The 20,102-nt window shown below is 36.5% G+C and overlaps 1 long non-coding RNA gene and 2 other non-coding genes across 3 annotated transcripts; all 3 read right to left on the bottom strand.

The window, feature by feature from the left end:
- Positions 1-3,921: 3,921 nt before the first annotated feature.
- LOC135741722 (uncharacterized) lies at positions 3,922-7,854 on the bottom strand. Its single transcript, XR_010529569.2, has 3 exons — positions 7,751-7,854; positions 5,619-5,695; positions 3,922-4,142 (listed from the first exon to the last, which is right to left on the bottom strand). It is a non-coding gene; the product is annotated as an uncharacterized lncRNA (long non-coding RNA).
- On the bottom strand, positions 7,203-7,367 carry LOC135742619 (U1 spliceosomal RNA). Its single transcript, XR_010530038.1, has one exon. It is a non-coding gene; the product is annotated as a U1 spliceosomal RNA (small nuclear RNA).
- Positions 7,855-11,690: 3,836 nt separating the features above from the next.
- Positions 11,691-11,881, bottom strand: LOC135742632 (U2 spliceosomal RNA). Its single transcript, XR_010530051.1, has one exon. It is a non-coding gene; the product is annotated as a U2 spliceosomal RNA (small nuclear RNA).
- Positions 11,882-20,102: the final 8,221 nt, after the last annotated feature.

Genomic DNA, 20,102 nt, shown 5'->3' on the forward strand with positions numbered 1-20,102 from the left:
CCTTACACCCCATTTTGGGGGACGTCCTGACAGAGTCTAGCACCCTCTTCAAATTTAGTAACCCACATGTTTCTATGAAATCCTGGCTCGGACCTATGACCCGTCAAAATTTTTGCAATGGTAAGTCTATGGGATTTTGCCCCATTGACTTTTCATTGGGGCACTTTTGGGCACCTCTTACACCCCAGGGGTACAACTTACACCCCATTGTGATCCATGTTCTTACAGAGCCTACGACCCTCTTCAAATGTTGTAACCCACATGTTTCTACAAAATCCTCGAGCGGAGCTATGACTCGTCAAAGTTGGGCGCAATGTTAAGTCAATGGGATTTTTTGGGTGGTTTTTCGCCCCCCTTTCGGAAATCCTGCACCCAATCGCTTATAAAAGTCATAGCACACCTCTCCTCAATAAGCCGGTCGATTTGAGCCCTAATTTATGGGTCTACGACAAAGCGTGCGGGACGAGTTACGCGCCGAAAAAGTGTCCAGAAAAAGAAGAATAATAATAATAACTAGATAGGTACATTTCCTGAAGAAAATGTGAGTGGTGCTTGCCGTGGCAAAATTCTGGGGACCATATATGATTATACTCCAAGCCAAAAGTTAAACGATCCAACTCCCGTGTCTGTACGATGTTCTGATGTGGAGATATAAGGCTGTGTTTATCCGGTTGCTAGGGTACTGTATTTGGTTGCTAGGGAAAAATTTGGCATCCCATAATGATTACACTCTGAGTCACGAGTCATACGGTCCAACCCCCGTGTCTCAACGATGTTCTGGTGCAGAGATATAAGGCTTTGTTTACTCTGTTGCTAGGGTACTGTATTTGGTTGCTAGGGGCGTGGCTTGGGAGTGGCCAATGATGTGCCCAGTGATTACACTCCGAGTCACAAGTAAAACGGTCCAACCCCCATGTCTCTACGATGTTCTGATACTGAGATATAAGGCTTTGTTTACTCTGTTGCTAGGGTACTATATTTGGTTGCTAGGGAAAAAATTGGCATCCCATAATGATTACAATCTGAGTCACGAGTCAAACGGTCCAACCCCCGTGTCTCTACGATGTTCTGATGCGGAGATATAAGGCTTTGTTTACTCTGTTGCTAGGGTACTGTATTTGGTTGCTAGGGGAAAAATGGCATCCACTAGTGATTACCCTCCGAGTCACGAGTCAAACGGTCAAACCCCCATGTCTCTACGATGTTCTGATGTGGAGATATAAGGCTTTGTTTACTCTGTTGCTAGGGTACTGTATTTGGTTGCTAGGGGCGTGGCTTGGGAGTGGCCAATGATGTGCCCAGTGATTACACTCCGAGTCACAAGTAAAACGGTCCAACCCCCGTGTCTCTACGATGTTCTGATGCGGAGATATAAGGCTTTGTTTACTCTGTTGCTAGGGTACTGTATTTGGTTGCTAGGGGCGTGGCTTGGGAGTGGCCAATTATGTGCCCAGTGATTACACTCCGAGTCACAAGTAAAACGGTCCAACCCCCGTGTCTTTACGATGTTCTGATGCGGAGATATAAGGCTTTGTTTACTCTGTTGCTAGGGTACTGTATTTGGTTGCTAGGGGCGTGGCTTGGGAGTGGCCAATGATGTGCCCAGTGATTACACTCCGAGTCACAAGTAAAACGGTCCAAACCCCGTGTCTCTACGATGTTCTGATGCGGAGATATAAGGCTTTGTTTATTCGGTTGCTAGGGTGCTCAAATTTGGTTGCTAGGGGCGTGGCTTGGGAGTGGCCAATGATGTGCCCAATTGTTACACCCCTAGTCACAAGTAAAACGGTCCAACCCCCGTGTCTCTACGATGTTCTGATGCCGAGATATAACTGTTTGTATTTTATGTTGCTAGGGTGCTCAAAAGTGGTTGCTAGGGGCGTGGCTTAGTAAGTCTGTAAGGATCCTGAGAGACTGATTGGATGCCTGAGTAAAATGAGCCCACCCCCATGTCTCTATGACACTGTGGTGCAAAGATATCCATCCGGGCATTTTATAATGGCAGTCTATGGTATAGGTTGCTAGGGTGCCCAAAAATGGTTGCTATGGTAACCTTACACCCCATTGTGGGGGACGTCCTGACAGAGTCTAGCACCCTCTTCAAATTTAGTAACCCACATGTTTCTATGAAATCCTGGCTCGGACCTATGACCCGTCAAAATTTTTGCAATGGTAAGTCTATGGGATTTTGCCCCATTGACTTTTCATTGGGGCACTTTTGGGCACCTCTTACACCCCAGGGGTACAACTTACACCCCATTGTAATCCATGTTCTTACAGAGCCTACCACCCTCTTCAAATGTTGTAACCCACATGTTTCTACAAAATCCTCGAGCGGAGCTATGACTCGTCAAAGTTGGGCGCAATGTTAAGTCAATGGGATTTTTTGGGTGGTTTTTCGCCCCCCTTTCGGAAATCCTGCACCCGATCGCTTATAAAAGTCATAGCACACCTCTCCTCAATAAGCCGGTCGATTTGAGCCCTAATTTATGGGTCTACGACAAAGCGTGCGGGACGAGTTACGCGCCGAAAAAGTGTCCAGAAAAAGAAGAATAATAATAATAATAATAATAAGTATGCAAGATAGTAATAGTGATGCTTTGCATAAATGCAAGCACCACTAATAATAATAATAATAAGTATGCAAGATAGTAATAGTGATGCTTTGCATAAATGCAAGCACCACTAATAATAAGTATGAGCAATAGTAATAGTGATGCCTTGCATAAATGCAAGCACCACTAATAAGCTTAGATCGAAGAACAGTATGTTGGCTTTGTCAAGCCAACATAATAATAAAAAGCCCAGTAAGAACAGTACAGCGCATTTTCAATGCACTGTAATTATTCAGTCTAAAGAAATAAGAAGTAAAATGTCTAAGTATTTCTCCAAATGTGCAGACTCATTACAATAAACGGGAGCAGACACGAATAGTTATGTATGTCTCGTTATTTTATTTAAAATTGACAGCTGTCTAACATATGATATATTTTGATAATACGAAATGCTAAAAAAATAATATAACACCAATCGACAATATATGTTATTGTTATTTTTACAAGTAAATTCATGTGTAGGAGAAAACAAAGCAGCTGTCAGTCCATACTATATTGAGTGGCCATCGTAGTGGTGCAACCTGAACGATGTTTTCCCTACTTCCGGTCAAAGGCGCCATTTTGTGAAATAGGCATATAGGTGACGCTGGACCACGCGGCCATTGTCTCTGTTCAACAAAGCAAGTGTATATATACACATACGCATATTTTTCCTCAATCAATCACCGAATACAAGGTGCAATTCGATGCCAACTGGCCCTTCTCTCTGGTTTCATGTTTGTAAGGAAAATTAAGGGGGAAATTACGATAGCATTTCAGCCAAACATTCATTTGTGCCACGCTGCTTTTCTTTGAACGAAAAAAAAAACCCCTCTGCTCCCCCTACACAATTTCTTCTCCTGTTATTTTATGCTTAAAACAAGCAAATAAATCTGCCTACAGGGTAAGAAAAAATTTGTGAACTTTTCCCATAAACACTTAATTCAAGAAAAATTGTCCCACCCCACTGGCCATTTTTTATCCACAATACACATTCGATGTCTGCACGCACCATTGTCTTTGTTCAACGCAAACAATTCTGTTGCGTTTTTCTTTGAACGAAGTGCTCCGCCTAGATAATTTGACCCATATTCACATGGGTTTGTTTCTCGTTTTTTCTTTGAGAACAATCTATATAGCGCTTTCCACAATCGTTTTGGTGTTAGCTTTACGTAAAATAGAAACACAGAAAAGTACTGAGCGATGGAGAAACCACGAAGCGGAACTTATTATGGACCACGGATTGGCAAACAAACTGGCAACCACGCACAAAAGAAGCAAACTCTGGTTTTAAACTCACCTTATTTGTCCCCGGAAAACGCCAGAGTCGATGCACGGAGTGGACGGAGCAAGCCTCGCTTCCATAGCCGAAGGTCAAAAATCCATTTAAACGTGTAGTCCCCGGTGTCCACTCGATCTTACCCAAAAAGCCGAGAAGCTATACCGCAATGGCATCCGGAGAAGGCGCTGGCTGTCGGGATGGAGGTTAGCGGGTCAGAGGTCCGGCACTGAAGGTCTGCGTTCATTACTCACCGTGTGCATTTCACTCTATACTTGTAAAAAAAACATACAAATACATACAGAAACAGTTATCACTCATACAAAAAGAAACACGAAGGTAAAGCTTCAGTTAATTTGCTCGCTGAATGCTTTTTGCATGCACATACAAAACTGAACAAAACTGATATTCTGAACAAAATAGGCCCCAAAATTGAGGAACACCAGTTGTTTAGTTAAACTGATTGAATAGCACTTTGCTTCCTATTTGTTAAATATGAAATGAGACAATAAATTACAAATTACATTTCAATGCCTGCAGCGTGTTCATGTCCACACCACAAATAAAACCGTGTGACCCTTTTTTTTTTTTTGGTTAAAAGTTTGAAAGTTTCGAACCTACGCAACACTCTAAAGACAAATGCTCCTAAATAGTAACAAAAAAAAACGGGTTCTGCTATGGTTACAAGCTGAAGAACCCTTATTTGTTACTATATAGAACCTTTTTATACGGTTCTATAAAGAATCTTGCCTTGAAAAGTGCTCACCTCAGTGGTGCTATAAAGAACGATTAATTTATCAGCTGTCAGGAGTGACATTTTTGTTATTTATCCACTTTCTAATGTATAGCACTTGATAAGGATTAACAGTTTAAAAACAGAAATGCAAGACATCAGAAAATACATTTATTTTTTACTTTCATAACATGAGAGGTGTCATACAATAACAAATATGTGCTTTAAAATCACATTCCTAAGTTAAAAATATACATAAAAATAGATATATGGATCATTACACAAATCACTACTCAAAGGAAATATGTTAAATAACTGCTTCAATATTAATTAACAATAACATTTGGCCAAGGCAGTCCTTGTAAATAGACATATAAATAGACAAATAAAATCATGACATATATGCCATAGAGCCTGAGATAGAGAAAAATAATAAGGAATTCTGCTTTTACTACCATCTCAGAAATATTGCCAGAATTGGAGGTTTTGTCTCAAGACAGGACTTAGAGAAACTTGTTCATGCTTTCATCACCAGCAGGGCCGATTATTGCAATGGACAATGGATTAAAAAAAGTACTGTTACTTGTTTAAAAACCACTTCATGGCTACGGGCCGAAATACATGACAGATATGCTAATCGAATATGAAACCGATTACTCGGATCAATAGGATCAGGTCATTTAGAAAAAACAAGGGTTCACTCAAAACAAGGTGCATAAGCATTTAGTTATTATCAGCTTTCAGAAGAGATCAGATGTGCTTCAACAGTAGACACTTTTAAATCTAGATTAAAAACACATCAGTTTAACTTTGCATTTACTGAATGATTTAAAACAGTACGAATAAAACAGTACAAAAGAATAAAACAGTATGAACCTTACCTGTTATAAAGGGAATGAAGCTTACGGTATGGTGCTTACCTGCAGAAATAAATAAAGTACAATAAGAACACACAGAACTTCAATTTTCAAAATTATTTTAACAATAAATGATGAATATTTTACTGGTTTACCTGTTTGCGATTACCACAGAATCCCGTCACCTGGCTGCGGTCTTCATTTGGTGAACGGTTCTTCACTCATAATTGACCTATACAAGAAATAGAGAAGAATAATAAGCAATTCTGCTTTTACATGTAGATGTGTGCCCCAAGAACACAGACACACCGGCTCCAAAAAGTTTAAACAGTACACATTTCTGTTATTTTAATGTGGCAAATGTGTCAGCTTTAAAAGAAGCATACATTACCTTTTAAAGAGGATGCGCACTGCGTGAAATACCTTTACTCCCAGCATAAGCAAGCAATTTTCAAAATGCTTTTAAAAGTAATGGTGATTATTTTACTTGTTTAACTGTTTGTGATTACCATGGAATCATGTCACCATCATTTTTAAGCTTGTAAAGCAAATAATGAAATATTGACTTAGTAGGAAAAAATATTTTGGAAGTATCGTGATAAATGATGAAGAAAATATTTTGCAAAGTGATGGTTAGCACACGGTTGATGGTACCTAATAAATTTCAGCATATTTTTTTTATTCCTACTATGGAAGTCAATGGTGACTATCTGCTGTGGGTTTACCATCATTCCTCAAAATACCTTCTTTTGTGTTACTCAGAAAAAAACTAATCCTCGTGTTGTTGTAAGCCTGTATGCATGAGTAAATGATGACAGAATTATCATCATAAATTGAAGAATCCCTTTAAACTGTATTTCCCCCCCTTAAACCTAAACTTATTTTCTTACAGCAAGTCATTTAGGTAATCAAGAAAATACTTTACCCGTTGTCTTTGTGAGTTAAACAAATACAGCTACGCTTCCAGGTCTGTCGACGTTGCTGTGGTTTTTCGACAGCTGTAGTATGAAGGGTAGCGAATGAATGAATACATTGCAAAAATCATTTCTTACTTGTTATTTCGAACTGTTTTCACTGTACAAATATCTAGAAAGTCTTAAAATAAGATGCATTTTTTGATGAGCAAAATGCCCTAAGAAAATAAGCCTAGCCTTTAGGGAGAAAAAAACTCAAAATTTAAGCGAATTTGGGCTTAAAACAAGCAAATAACTCTGCCAAAGGGGTAAGAAACAAAACTAGATATAAACAATTCAAGAAAAATTGTCGTAGCCCATTGGCAGATTTGTTGGCTTGTTTAATGTACATGGATGTACAATATTTCAATTTGTCTTGTATTTATTAGCATTTTGTATTGCCCAACGCTGTCTATGTTGTTTAACTGTTGTCATTTTCTTATAAAAGCCTTTATAATTTATTAGTTTGGATGATTGCCATTCCCGAGAACCTCTTATATTGGAAGGAAAAGAATCATCTAAGCATTATTTTGTTGACTGTCTCTTAGACATGTAGCCGTTTGATTGTGGTTCTATTGAATGGCTAGTCTATTCTTTTGGAATGGTCAAACGTCTATTAGATTTTCACTGACAGCCCAAATTAAGCCTTGTTTTAGCCTAGACACATATTCGCTGTCTATTAGAAATTATGTAGTCGTTAAATAGCCGCTTTTTTGATGACTAATGTATTCTTGGGCCGTGGTTAGACGTCTCTTGGACAAAAGAATCTATTTTTAACACAAAGGTCAGGGGAGAGCGCGAACGCAGTCCCCCACTATCAGAAATTTTGCAGTCGAGATTCCCACATTTGGGGAATTCGCAAAGGGTCAGCACAACCGGAGTGCAATGGCTGAGCCTCGCCCTGGGTGAACCACCTTCATGATCATGGTGTCTCCCCTGCCAGGTAAGTATGAGCGACACCCTTTGAGGCCAGACGGCCGCATCTTCCTGTGACCGATCACATCGACGGCGCCCCCGAAGGCCATCCGACTAACATTTCATTACTGTGTGTGACCAGGTGGAAAGCGCACGAAGCCACGTCTGAGACCAAACATTCTTCGAGATCTACCCTATTTTTATTCCGTTTCCAGCCCGGTTGAACCGTGTAGAGTGAAATATGTGAAACAATTTAAATCAAATGGATTTAAATTGCGCATTCAAATATATGGTTTCGTTATTACAAAGTAACTTTACGTGGAATAGAAACAAATAAATGTACAGAGCAATCAAGAAACAACGAAAGCATAGCAATTTTAGAACGTGGATAAATAAAAACACAGGGCTCAATGACTTACCCGTTGTCGTTGTGAGTTAAACAAGTACAGCTATGCCTCCAGGTCTGTCGACGTTGCTGTGGTTTTTCGACAGCTGTAGTATGAAGGGTAGTGAAAAAAAGTTTTCAGGTGTTTTTAACATTCCAATCGGCCTCTTTCGCTTTTGTTGCACCTTCAGCTGTGTCGAGGATGTTTAATTCGTCCTCGGATCACCACCACAAACTTGTAAAGAAAATAATTAAATACATTACAAAAACATTTCTTTATCACCCTGGTGAAAAACAAATATACTTTATTGTATTTCAAGTATATTTAACTTTGCAATAGTACATTACAAATATACTTATAAAGGAATGTACTTTCTTTAAACATATTTAAAGTATGCTTACAACATATTTGCGCGTATTTTTTACAATTAAACTTTTAACATACTTCAAAATAATTATACTTTAGTATATTTTCTAAAAGTATACTTTAGAAAAATATACTTAAAGTTAAAGTTTTGTGCAATTTTTAAAGTATACTAAATTTAAACTTATTTTAAAATGTATTTTAGGTATACTTTATCGGTATGCTTAAAGTTATCATTATAATAATGCACTGACAGTATATTTCTAAAATACATTATTTAGTATTCTTTAGAAACAGTATATTTTAAGTACATTTTGAAAGTATATGGGGTGTACAAATGTATATTATTTTATGGAGAAATAACGTGGGCTTAAAATTACGAGAGAGCAGTATGTTCAGTTACATTTTATATTGTAGATGTATACATTTGTAATATACTATTAACATAATAAGTTACAATTTAACTTCACTATAGTCAAGCATTAGATAAACCAATTAACTGTGTTTTACCACAAAATAACCATGGTTTTGCTAATAATAATCAATACACCAAAAAAAAACATGGTTACTAAACTTTTACCACAAAAAAACATTCATTTTCGTAAGGGGAATATGAGTGTTTGTTTTTTTGTAGTTTTTGAGTCAATTGCATACAGCTTTTAGCTGTACACATGAATTAACTTAAACAGTTTTCGTAAATGCATTTCAGAGAAAAGTGAATTCTGAGATTTGAATAATGCATCTGACGTGTGTGTGATGACGTCACGACGCACGTATTTTGATTTTTACCAGTCGTTCAAGACAGACGGATTCAGTCCCAAGGTACGTTAAAATATCTTAAAATTAATTATATTTGATTATCGTTTGACCATTCTGAAGTTTATCAGTAGACTATCATATTTCGAATGCGAAATGTTGTCAATAACGCGGTGTCTAACTCGCTATATTAGTGATAAGCTGCTGTGTAGCTTAGCTTAGCTTATAGCTAAATGTTAAAGGTTTGAAAGATAGCACTGTTAGCCTGTTATATCGAATTAGTACACCCGATTGTTTTGTTAAATATATGTATTGGTGTGTATGTATATGTTAATGAAAAAAGGTAGCGTCAGAAAAAGAAAATCTGTTTTTTAATGTAGCGTGAAAGTTAACCATTTATTGACTGTTTCGAGGTTGTAAGGCTTTTACCTAACTGTATTTAGTATTAATGATGCTGCATTCTTTCCTCAGAAGCTAAAGTTTTTCAAAGACATTTGTAGGGAGGACTTTGCCAAGTCATTTTAAACCCTTAAGATATAATAATTCATTCGTAGTAGTAAATCAAGCTTCAGTTTAGATAACGTTATATACATATTGAGGCGGTTTCCCGGACAGGGATTAGACTACTCCTAGACTAAAATAAATGTAAGAGCTGTCCAAACTGAAAACAACTTGCACTGACATATCTTAAAATACATCAATGCCCTTTGTTTTGCCTCAAAATGCACACAGGTAATGTTTTTATTAAGGCATGTTTTTTGAAACTATTTCAAAATATATTTAGTATATTTCTTAATTAAACTAAGGCCTAGTCCTGTTTTAAGCTAATGCCTTTCCAGGAAACCACCCAAATGTCTGCTTGTTGCATTTTCTTTCTGACAAGTTTTACATTTAAATTTAATACAATAAAATCTTTCTTTAGGAGCTGAAGTATTTTATGTAAGGAGGATTTTGCAGCCCATAGAGGCAAGTCATTATAATGAAAACTCTTAGGGGTGGTTTCCCGGACAGGGATTAGCTTTATCCAGGACTAGACCTTAGTTTAACTCTTTCCCCGCCATTGACGAGATTTCTCGTCAATTAAGAGAAAACGCTTCCCCGCCAATGACGAGATATTCCGTCTTTCCGCAATACCGCTATTATCCACCAGGTGGCGCCCTTCCGCAACTTTTTAAAACCGGAAGTATTTCCCTATGCCAAGCTGCTGCATGTCCGTGTCTGTTTTAAAGATCGCTCTGAATGGATGTCTATGAAAAAACCGTCATAAAAATGGAATTATTTCTGCTTTTTGCTCAAAATATGGTGTTTTTGCAAAAACCTACCCATATTCAAAAGCTGATTGCAAAAGAACCACTAAAGGTAGGATGAAACGGTTTTTTTTGTTTGAAAGCAGAGGGTCTGCTCTTTCATTTGGTATATTGTATGTTTATATATTTAAAGAAGAACATTTTCTGGAAGGCATTAAACTTTGGTGAAAATCATGAAAAACGCTGGCGCTGGCTGGCAACTTTTTTTAAAAACGCTGGCGGTGAAAGAGTTAATTAGGATAGTTTTAACAAACATGCCTTACTAAAAACATTACTTATGTGCATTACGATGTAAAACAAAGGGCACTGATGTATTTTAAGATATGTCAGAGCAAGTTGTTTTCAGTTTGGACAGCTCTTACATTTATTTTAGTCTAGGACTAGTCTAATTCCTGTCTGGGAAACCGCCCCTTAATATATATGATGACATTTAAGTCAAGCTCTAGTTTAGGTAAAAATATATCTGCTATACAATCTCTGCCAGTAAACTATAGATTTAATACAGCAAGTCTTAAATGAATGTAATGTTTTAACATTAAACACTTTTTAATTGAGCTTATTGTCTCTCTTTTTCAGATTTCCTAAGGCTGAACCAAAACCTGCCAGACTAAAGTTGATTTGGGAGAGAAAGACGTTGTAAACTCAATCATCTTGACATTCTTCAATGAGTAATTGTTCAATTTTTAGGCAAATACTGTACACTTTGAATGCTGTGAATAAAACTATATTTTAAATATATTTAAAATGAATTGTTTTTGACTGTTTTAATCAGCTTTTATTTACTTGAAAAAAATTATTTTGGTTATGTTACCAGCTAAAGTAATCTATTCCCAAAATAGCACTCTAAGTTAACTAATTATTAACGCACTTGAAGTATACTCATTACTAATCTAGCTGCAGGTATGTAAAAGTATACAAAATGTAATGTACTTGGCATATTCATTTTTCACCAGGGCAGTTTTTAGAATTTTGGATTGGCCAAAAATATATAGAATGTACGCAAACAGTCTATTTAAGGTATACTGATTGTATGTTTGCAAGACACTCATAATACATGTATAATGTACTCCTAACATAAATAAAACACACTCTAAATCCACTTATCAAGCATGAATTTAGCACAAAAACAGTCATGTACTTAAATTGTACTAAATACACTTAAAGTTGTTCCACTTTAGCACACAAAAGTACACTAAATACACTTAAAGTTGTACTTTGTTACAATTAATACACAACTAAAATATATTAAGTACAAAATTAGTTGTTCCAAAATAGCACTCTTTAAATAAACTAATCAATAGCACACTTTAAGTATACTGGTCATTAGTGTGACTGCAAGTATACTTAAGTATATCAAAATTAAATATATTTAGCATACTATTTTTTCACCAGGGCAGCGTGTTCATTTCCACGCAAGCTTTTCGTTAAACCAATAAAGCCAACGAAAACACAGCAATTTTAAAACACACGGATTAGAAAAAACACCGTCATTCACGCACAGAAGAAGCAAATTCTTTTTTTATACTTGACTTATTTGTCCCCGAGAAGGGGAGCGCACCATTCATGGAAACACTGCAATACCATGTTGATGCATGGAGTGGAAGGAGCAAGCTCCGCTTCCATTTCCGAAGGTCAAAAATCCATTTAACATATAGTCCCCGGATAGGAGACGTATCAGACATTAAACTGATAAGAACAGATACTACACTTGATCTTAGCCAAAAGGCCGAGAAGCGATACCGGAATAGACGCAGCCAAAGGGGGAGCCGGCGAAGGCGCTGGCTTTTGGGGTGGAGGCTAGCGGGCATTTAACTCTATACGTTCTCATTGTATAACCCAGAAGTAGAACGTTGAGCTAGCAGATCAGAAGTTCATGTTTTCTAAACCCATGCAGAAAACACACACACAAACTGTTGGGAAAAAGCAGTCATCGCTTAACCAAACAGAAACATGAAGTAAAGCTTCAGTTAATTTGCTTGCAGCTTGCAGATCCAATACGTCGATCGTAAAGGTAATGCCGGTAGATCGCACATACCTTAACTGTGTATGCTGCTCCACGCCTCCACGAGCTTCGGGAAACAGAGCGCAAAATTGTCATTATGGTCTTGGATTAACTGTGAAACATGCTTTGCCTTTCTTCTCAAATGTGTTTTCATAAATCTTACGCTGTCCGCTGCAGCTCAGTCGTCTAACTTCTGAAATTTACCAGGATGCGCATTTTTTCCTTGATGCAGGAACTGATCCACGCTCATGAGAGAGAGAGAGAGAGTTTAGAATTTTCAAAAAACCTTTATTACAAATTAAAACATTTTCATAACCTCAAATCAGAAAAAACAAAGGGGAAAAAAATATATATATATAGTAACGGAAATAACAAAAAATAAGCCAACATAGGAGCAAAGACCAAATCATCTTCAATAACCAGACACAGAGCTCCTCCATAATACCAAATCAATTCAAAAGAAAGAAGATCATTCATTGCTTTTAAGTATCTAAAACCAATAAGGATTCTAGATTTAACTTATTTTAAAAACTGCTAATATATCATGGCTTCCAGGTCTGTCAACGTTGCTGTGGTTTTTCGACAGCTGTAATATGAAGGGTAGAGTGAAAAAAAAATGTTTAAGTGTTTTGAACATCCCAATCTGTTCGTTTACTTAGTATTTTATTCATGTTTTCGAGTTAAAAAATAATTCTTAAATCAAGATACATTTACTTAATAAGCAAAGTGGCTTAGAATTTAAGTCTTGTTTACTGAAATAAATTCTAAAATGTAATAGGTTAAGGCTTAAAACAAGTAAAAATATCTGCCAGTGGGGTAAGAAAAATAAACCTAAATTGAGTTTATTATTGAATTAAGTTGAAACTAGAATTAAGTTTATTTTTCTTACCCCGCTGGCAGATATTTTTTACTTGTTTTAAATATAAACCTGTTGATTTTTATAATTTATTTCAATTATTACAAAGTATACGATCTGATTTTTTAATCGCGGTGTTTGTTTTATTCCTCGTTTCTTTTCCGTGCATTTGCTTTGTTTATTTATTTTTGCTTGTTGCATTTAAATGCACGTTTGATTTGTTGCCACATTATTCTGTGTTAATGTATTTTTTAACATGTTTATAAACAAAAAGTGCGTTATTATAATTAATTATATGGCTGTGAATTCCCAGCAAACACAAAACGCTTTTATAACAATTTTCTATTACAATACATAATATCTTAAGCCACTTTGCTTACCAAGTAAATGTATCTCCATTTAAGAATTGTCAGATATTCACAAGAAAACAAGACAAAAACAGTAAGTAAGATATTCATTTACTTTTTTCTTTCAAACATGAATTTACAGACGGCTGGAAATTTTTAATAAAATAACTAGACATACCTATTCGGGTCTGCTCCCGTTTGCTGTGATGACGGGGACTTAGTCCAAAGCACATTTTGAGGAATACTTACACATTTTACTTCTTATTTCTTTGAAATTAATTATTATTTATTTTCAATTACAAAGTATGCGATCTGATTTTTTTAATCGCGGTGTTTGTTTTATTCCTCGTTTCTTTTCCATGCATTTGCTTTATTTATTTATTTTCTGCTTGTTGCATTTAAATGCACATTTGATTTGTTGCCACATTATTCTGTGTTAATGTATTTTTTAACATGTTTATCAACAAAAAGTGCGTTATTATAATTAATTATATAGCTGTGAAATATATACAAGAATTCCCAGCAAAAACAAAACGTTTTTATAACAATTTTCTATTACAATACATAATATCTTAAGCCACTTTGCTTACCAAGTAAATGTATCTCCATTTAAGAATTGTCAGATATTCACTAGAAAACAAGACAAAAACAGTAAGTAAGATATTCATTTACTTTTTTCTTTCAAACATGAATTTACAGACGGCTGGAAATTTTTAAAAAAATAACTAGACATACCTATTCGGGTCTGCTCCCGTTTGCTGTGATGACGGGGGACTTAGTCCAAAGCACATTTTGAGGAATACTTACACATTTTACTTCTTATTTCTTTGAAATTAATTATTTATTTTTAATTACAAAGTATGCGATCTGATTTTTTTAATCATGGTGTGTGTTTTATTCCTCGTTTCTTTAGCTCACACAACATTCTACCAAAAAACAGCAGATCATTTTCTACTAGATAACTCCATACACTATGGATTAAAAATGTCCCGAACCTGATAAAACCCAGGTAAAAAGCAAATACAAATAAACCATGTTGATTTAGCAAAAGTTTACAAATAAATGCACTCCCTGCACACAACAAGCACGTCTAGTTACCATTCATTTTTTGCGTGATTTAAGTTTCGTCGCATACATTTTGGAAGGCACACGATAAAAACAAAATAAGGCTTTTAATGTATGCAGACTTCATTCTCCGTTGAGGGCTTATCAATCATAATAAACGCTGTTAACTCTTCTCATTGAATGGTCTAAATCCAATGCTGGTAAAGAAATCAAATGTGCATTTCAACGCAACAAGCAAGCCGTAAAGCAATGGATGCAGGCAAACAAACGAGGAATAGCACATACACCACGATTAGATCATCGGGTCTCATACTTTGGAATTAATAAGAAATAATTATTCAGTCTAAAGAAATAAGAAGTAAAATGTCTAAGTATTTCTCCAAATGTGCAGACTCATTACAATAAACGGGAGCAGACACGAATAGTTATGTATGTCTCGTTATTTTATTTAAAATTGACAGCTGTCTAACATATGATATATTTTGATAATACGAAATGCTAAAAAAATAATATAACACCAATCGACAATATATGTTATTGTTATTTTTACAAGTAAATTCATGTGTAGGAGAAAACAAAGCAGCTGTCAGTCCATACTATATTGAGTGGCCATCGTAGTGGTGCAACCTGAACGATGTTTTCCCTACTTCCGGTCAAAGGCGCCATTTTGTGAAATAGGCATATAGGTGACGCTGGAGCACGCGGCCATTGTCTCTGTTCAACAAAGCAAGTGTATATATACACATACGCATATTTTTCCTCAATCAATCACCGAATACAAGGTGCAATTCGATGCCAACTGGCCCTTCTCTCTGGTTTCATGTTTGTAAGGAAAATTAAGGGGGAAATTACGATAGCATTTCAGCCAAACATTCATTCGTGCCACGCTGCTTTTCTTTGAACGAAAAAAAACCCCTCTGCTCCCCCTACACAATTTCTTCTCCTGTTATTTTATGCTTAAAACAAGCAAATAAATCTGCCTACAGGGTAAGAAAAAATTTGTGAACTTTTCCCATAAACACTTAATTCAAGAAAAATTGTCCCACCCCACTGGCCATTTTTTATCCACAATACACATTCGATGTCTGCACGCACCATTGTCTTTGTTCAACGCAAACAATTCTGTTGCGTTTTTCTTTGAACGAAGTGCTCCGCCTAGATAATTTGACCCATATTCACATGGGTTTGTTTCTCGTTTTTTCTTTGAGAACAATCTATATAGCGCTTTCCACAATCGTTTTGGTGTTAGCTTTACGTAAAATAGAAACACAGAAAAGTACTGAGCGATGGAGAAACCACGAAGCGGAACTTATTATGGACCACGGATTGGCAAACAAACTGGCAACCACGCACAAAATAGTGATGAGCGAGTCACCCGAAACTCGGATCATTTAACCCGATCCCTAAAATGACTCGAGAACCATGAGTCCTTAGTGACCATTAACCCGAGTCAGTTGAGTCCTCTCAGATTTTGCATTAAAAATGAGAAATTGTATCAAACACAAAGCTCTTCAAATGTTTACAACAGAATTACAACAAATAACTCTACATAAGCTGCCATAGGTTCTATAACTTGCAACAACGAGTTAATTTACATCACCAAATGTCGACTGGGGGTACCGAGTGAACCAAAAGCTGCTATTCCGGATCATTATTTCTTGCAGCTCCGAGTCCGAGTACAAAGGGATGCGTGCGCGCGACAATGAGTTGGTCGGCGGCTCGGGGATTCACACAGAGAGTGACTCAACTCATGGAGCTTGAATCCTGGGCTAGGAGAAACCTTGCTCGTGTTGTTAACCCACTGACTCATGTAGGCTAATCTGTTGAAATATTTGACTGGCACAATGTTTTGGGTAGAAGCTGCAAATGTTTAACATTTTTAAATACGAGGACTGCTGCAGCAGTGCTGCTGGAAAGATCCGCCACCGACGGACGTACACGGCTCATCTTGTTGACTGAGTCACTCAGAGTGACGTGAGTGGTTCACTCACAGGACCCGTGCAGGAGCGGGCGAGCGGCTCTGTCTGGGACTCACTCACAAGATTAACCGAAGCCTGTCGTGGATCTTTTAAGTCAATCTGAAACAGGACACGTTCCTCTCACGTCCAAGTCAACCAAGCCTGACATCTTCTAAATGTGGTGTTGATATATTTGTCGTTATGAAAGGAAACTAAACACACCAAACTTTTACAATTATGTTATTGATAATGTTACCACGGGCATGCATGTTTTTTACGAGTTCCTCAGGTCACATTAGCCTTTTTTTGTGAGCAGAGGAGTCATAAACTCGTAGCTGCACGCGTGATCCGAGTTGCTTGGTTGGCATTAGTATGACTTAGCGATTGGAATTGGGAGATTTTGACCAAGGGACTCAAGTGACTCGAGTGACTCGCACAACCCGGATCATATTAGTGAGTGACTCAGAATAACCCGAATCCTTAAAAAGATCCGGGTTGACCATCACTAGCACAAAAGAAGCAAACTCTGGTTTTAAACTCACCTTATTTGTCCCCGGAAAACGCCAGAGTCGATGCACGGAGTGGACGGAGCAAGCCTCGCTTCCATAGCCGAAGGTCAAAAATCCATTTAAACGTGTAGTCCCCGGTGTCCACTCGATCTTACCCAAAAAGCCGAGAAGCTATACCGCAATGGCATCCGGAGAAGGCGCTGGCTGTCGGGATGGAGGTTAGCGGGTCAGAGGTCCGGCACTGAAGGTCTGCGTTCATTACTCACCGTGTGCATTTCACTCTATACTTGTAAAAAAACCATACAAATACATACAGAAACAGTTATCACTCATACAAAAAGAAACACGAAGGTAAAGCTTCAGTTAATTTGCTCGCTGAATGCTTTTTGCATGCACATACAAAACTGAACAAAACTGATATTCTGAACAAAATAGGCCCCAAAATTGAGGAACACCAGTTGTTTAGTTAAACTGATTGAATAGCACTTTGCTTCCTATTTGTTAAATATGAAATGAGACAATAAATTACAAATTACATTTCAATGCCTGCAGCGTGTTCATGTCCACACCACAAATAAAACCGTGTGACCCTTTTTTTTTTTTGGTTAAAAGTTTGAAAGTTTCGAACCTACGCAACACTCTAAAGACAAATGCTCCTAAATAGTAACAAATAAGGGTTCTTCAGCTTGTAACCATAGCAGAACCCGTTTTTTTGATACTATATAGAACCTTTTTATACGGTTCTATAAAGAATCTTGCCTTGAAAAGGGCTCACCTCAGTGGTGCTATAAAGAACGATTAATTTATCAGCTGTCAGGAGTGACATTTTTGTTATTTATCCACTTTCTAATGTATAGCACTTGATAAGGATTAACAGTTTAAAAACAGAAATGCAAGACATCAGAAAATACATTTATTTTTTTACTTTCATAACATGAGAGGTGTCATACAATAACAAATATGTGCTTTAAAATCACATTCCTAAGTTAAAAATATACATAAAAATAGATATATGGATCATTACACAAATCACTACTCAAAGGAAATATGTTAAATAACTGCTTCAATATTAATTAACAATAACATTTGGCCAAGGCAGTCCTTGTAAATAGACATATAAATAGACAAATAAAATCATGACATATATGCCATAGAGCCTGAGATAGAGAAAAATAATAAGGAATTCTGCTTTTACTACCATCTCAGAAATATTGCCAGAATTGGAGGTTTTGTCTCAAGACAGGACTTAGAGAAACTTGTTCATGCTTTCATCACCAGCAGGGCCGATTATTGCAATGGACAATGGATTAAAAAAAGTACTGTTACTTGTTTAAAAACCACTTCATGGCTACGGGCCGAAATACATGACAGATATGCTAATCGAATATGAAACCGATTACTCGGATCAATAGGATCAGGTCATTTAGAAAAAACAAGGGTTCACTCAAAACAAGGTGCATCAGCATTTAGTTATTATCAGCTTTCAGAAGAGATCAGATGTGCTTCAACAGTAGACACTTTTAAATCTAGATTAAAAACACATCAGTTTAACTTTGCATTTACTGAATGATTTAAAACAGTACGAATAAAACAGTACAAAAGAATAAAACAGTATGAACCTTACCTGTTATAAAGGGAATGAAGCTTACGGTATGGTGCTTACCTGCAGAAATAAATAAAGTACAATAAGAACACACAGAACTTCAATTTTCAAAATTATTTTAACAATAAATGATGATTATTTTACTGGTTTACCTGTTTGCGATTACCACAGAATCCCGTCACCTGGCTGCGGTCTTCATTTGGTGAACGGTTCTTCACTCATAATTGACCTATACAAGAAATAGAGAAGAATAATAAGCAATTCTGCTTTTACATGTAGATGTGTGCCCCAAGAACACAGACACACCGGCTCCAAAAAGTTTAAACAGTACACATTTCTGTTATTTTAATGTGGCAAATGTGTCAGCTTTAAAAGAAGCATACATTACCTTTTAAAGAGGATGCGCACTGCGTGAAATACCTTTACTCCCAGCATAAGCAAGCAATTTTCAAAATGCTTTTAAAAGTAATGGTGATTATTTTACTTGTTTAACTGTTTGTGATTACCATGGAATCATGTCACCATCATTTTTAAGCTTGTAAAGCAAATAATGAAATATTGACTTAGTAGGAAAAAATATTTTGGAAGTATCGTGATAAATGATGAAGAAAATATTTTGCAAAGTGATGGTTAGCACACGGTTGATGGTACCTAATAAATTTCATCATATTTTTTTATTCCTACTATGGAAGTCAATGGTGACTATCTGCTGTGGGTTTACCATCATTCCTCAAAATACCTTCTTTTGTGTTACTCAGAAAAAAACTAATCCTCGTGTTGTTGTAAGCCTGTATGCATGAGTAAATGATGACAGAATTATCATCATAAATTGAAGAATCCCTTTAAACTGTATTTCCCCCCCTTAAACCTAAACTTATTTTCTTACAGCAAGTCATTTAGGTAATCAAGAAAATACTTTACCCGTTGTCTTTGTGAGTTAAACAAATACAGCTACGCTTCCAGGTCTGTCGACGTTGCTGTGGTTTTTCGACAGCTGTAGTATGAAGGGTAGCGAATGAATGAATACATTGCAAAAATCATTTCTTACTTGTTATTTCGAACTGTTTTCACTGTACAAATATCTAGAAAGTCTTAAAATAAGATGCATTTTTTGATGAGCAAAATGCCCTAAGAAAATAAGCCTAGCCTTTAGGGAGAAAAAAACTCAAAATTTAAGCGAATTTGGGCTTAAAACAAGCAAATAACTCTGCCAAAGGGGTAAGAAACAAATCTAGATATAAACACTTAATTCAAGAAAAATTGTCGTAGCCCATTGGCAGATTTGTTGGCTTGTTTAATGTACATGGATGTACAATATTTCAATTTGTCTTGTATTTATTAGCATTTTGTATTGCCCAACGCTGTCTATGTTGTTTAACTGTTGTCATTTTCTTATAAAAGCCTTTATAATTTATTAGTTTGGATGATTGCCATTCCCGAGAACCTCTTATATTGGAAGGAAAAGAATCATCTAAGCATTATTTTGTTGACTGTCTGGGAATACCAGGTGCTGTAAGCATTTAATTAATTAATTATTTTTTTTATGTCATTTTTTCCCATGAATGCGTCCTTTCTGTAACCATTTACCGATGTCATTGCGTTGCCACATTAGCCTTGAA

Source organism: Paramisgurnus dabryanus, chromosome 13, assembly GCF_030506205.2.
Source record: "Paramisgurnus dabryanus chromosome 13, PD_genome_1.1, whole genome shotgun sequence".
Classification (NCBI taxonomy): Eukaryota; Metazoa; Chordata; class Actinopteri; order Cypriniformes; family Cobitidae; genus Paramisgurnus; species Paramisgurnus dabryanus.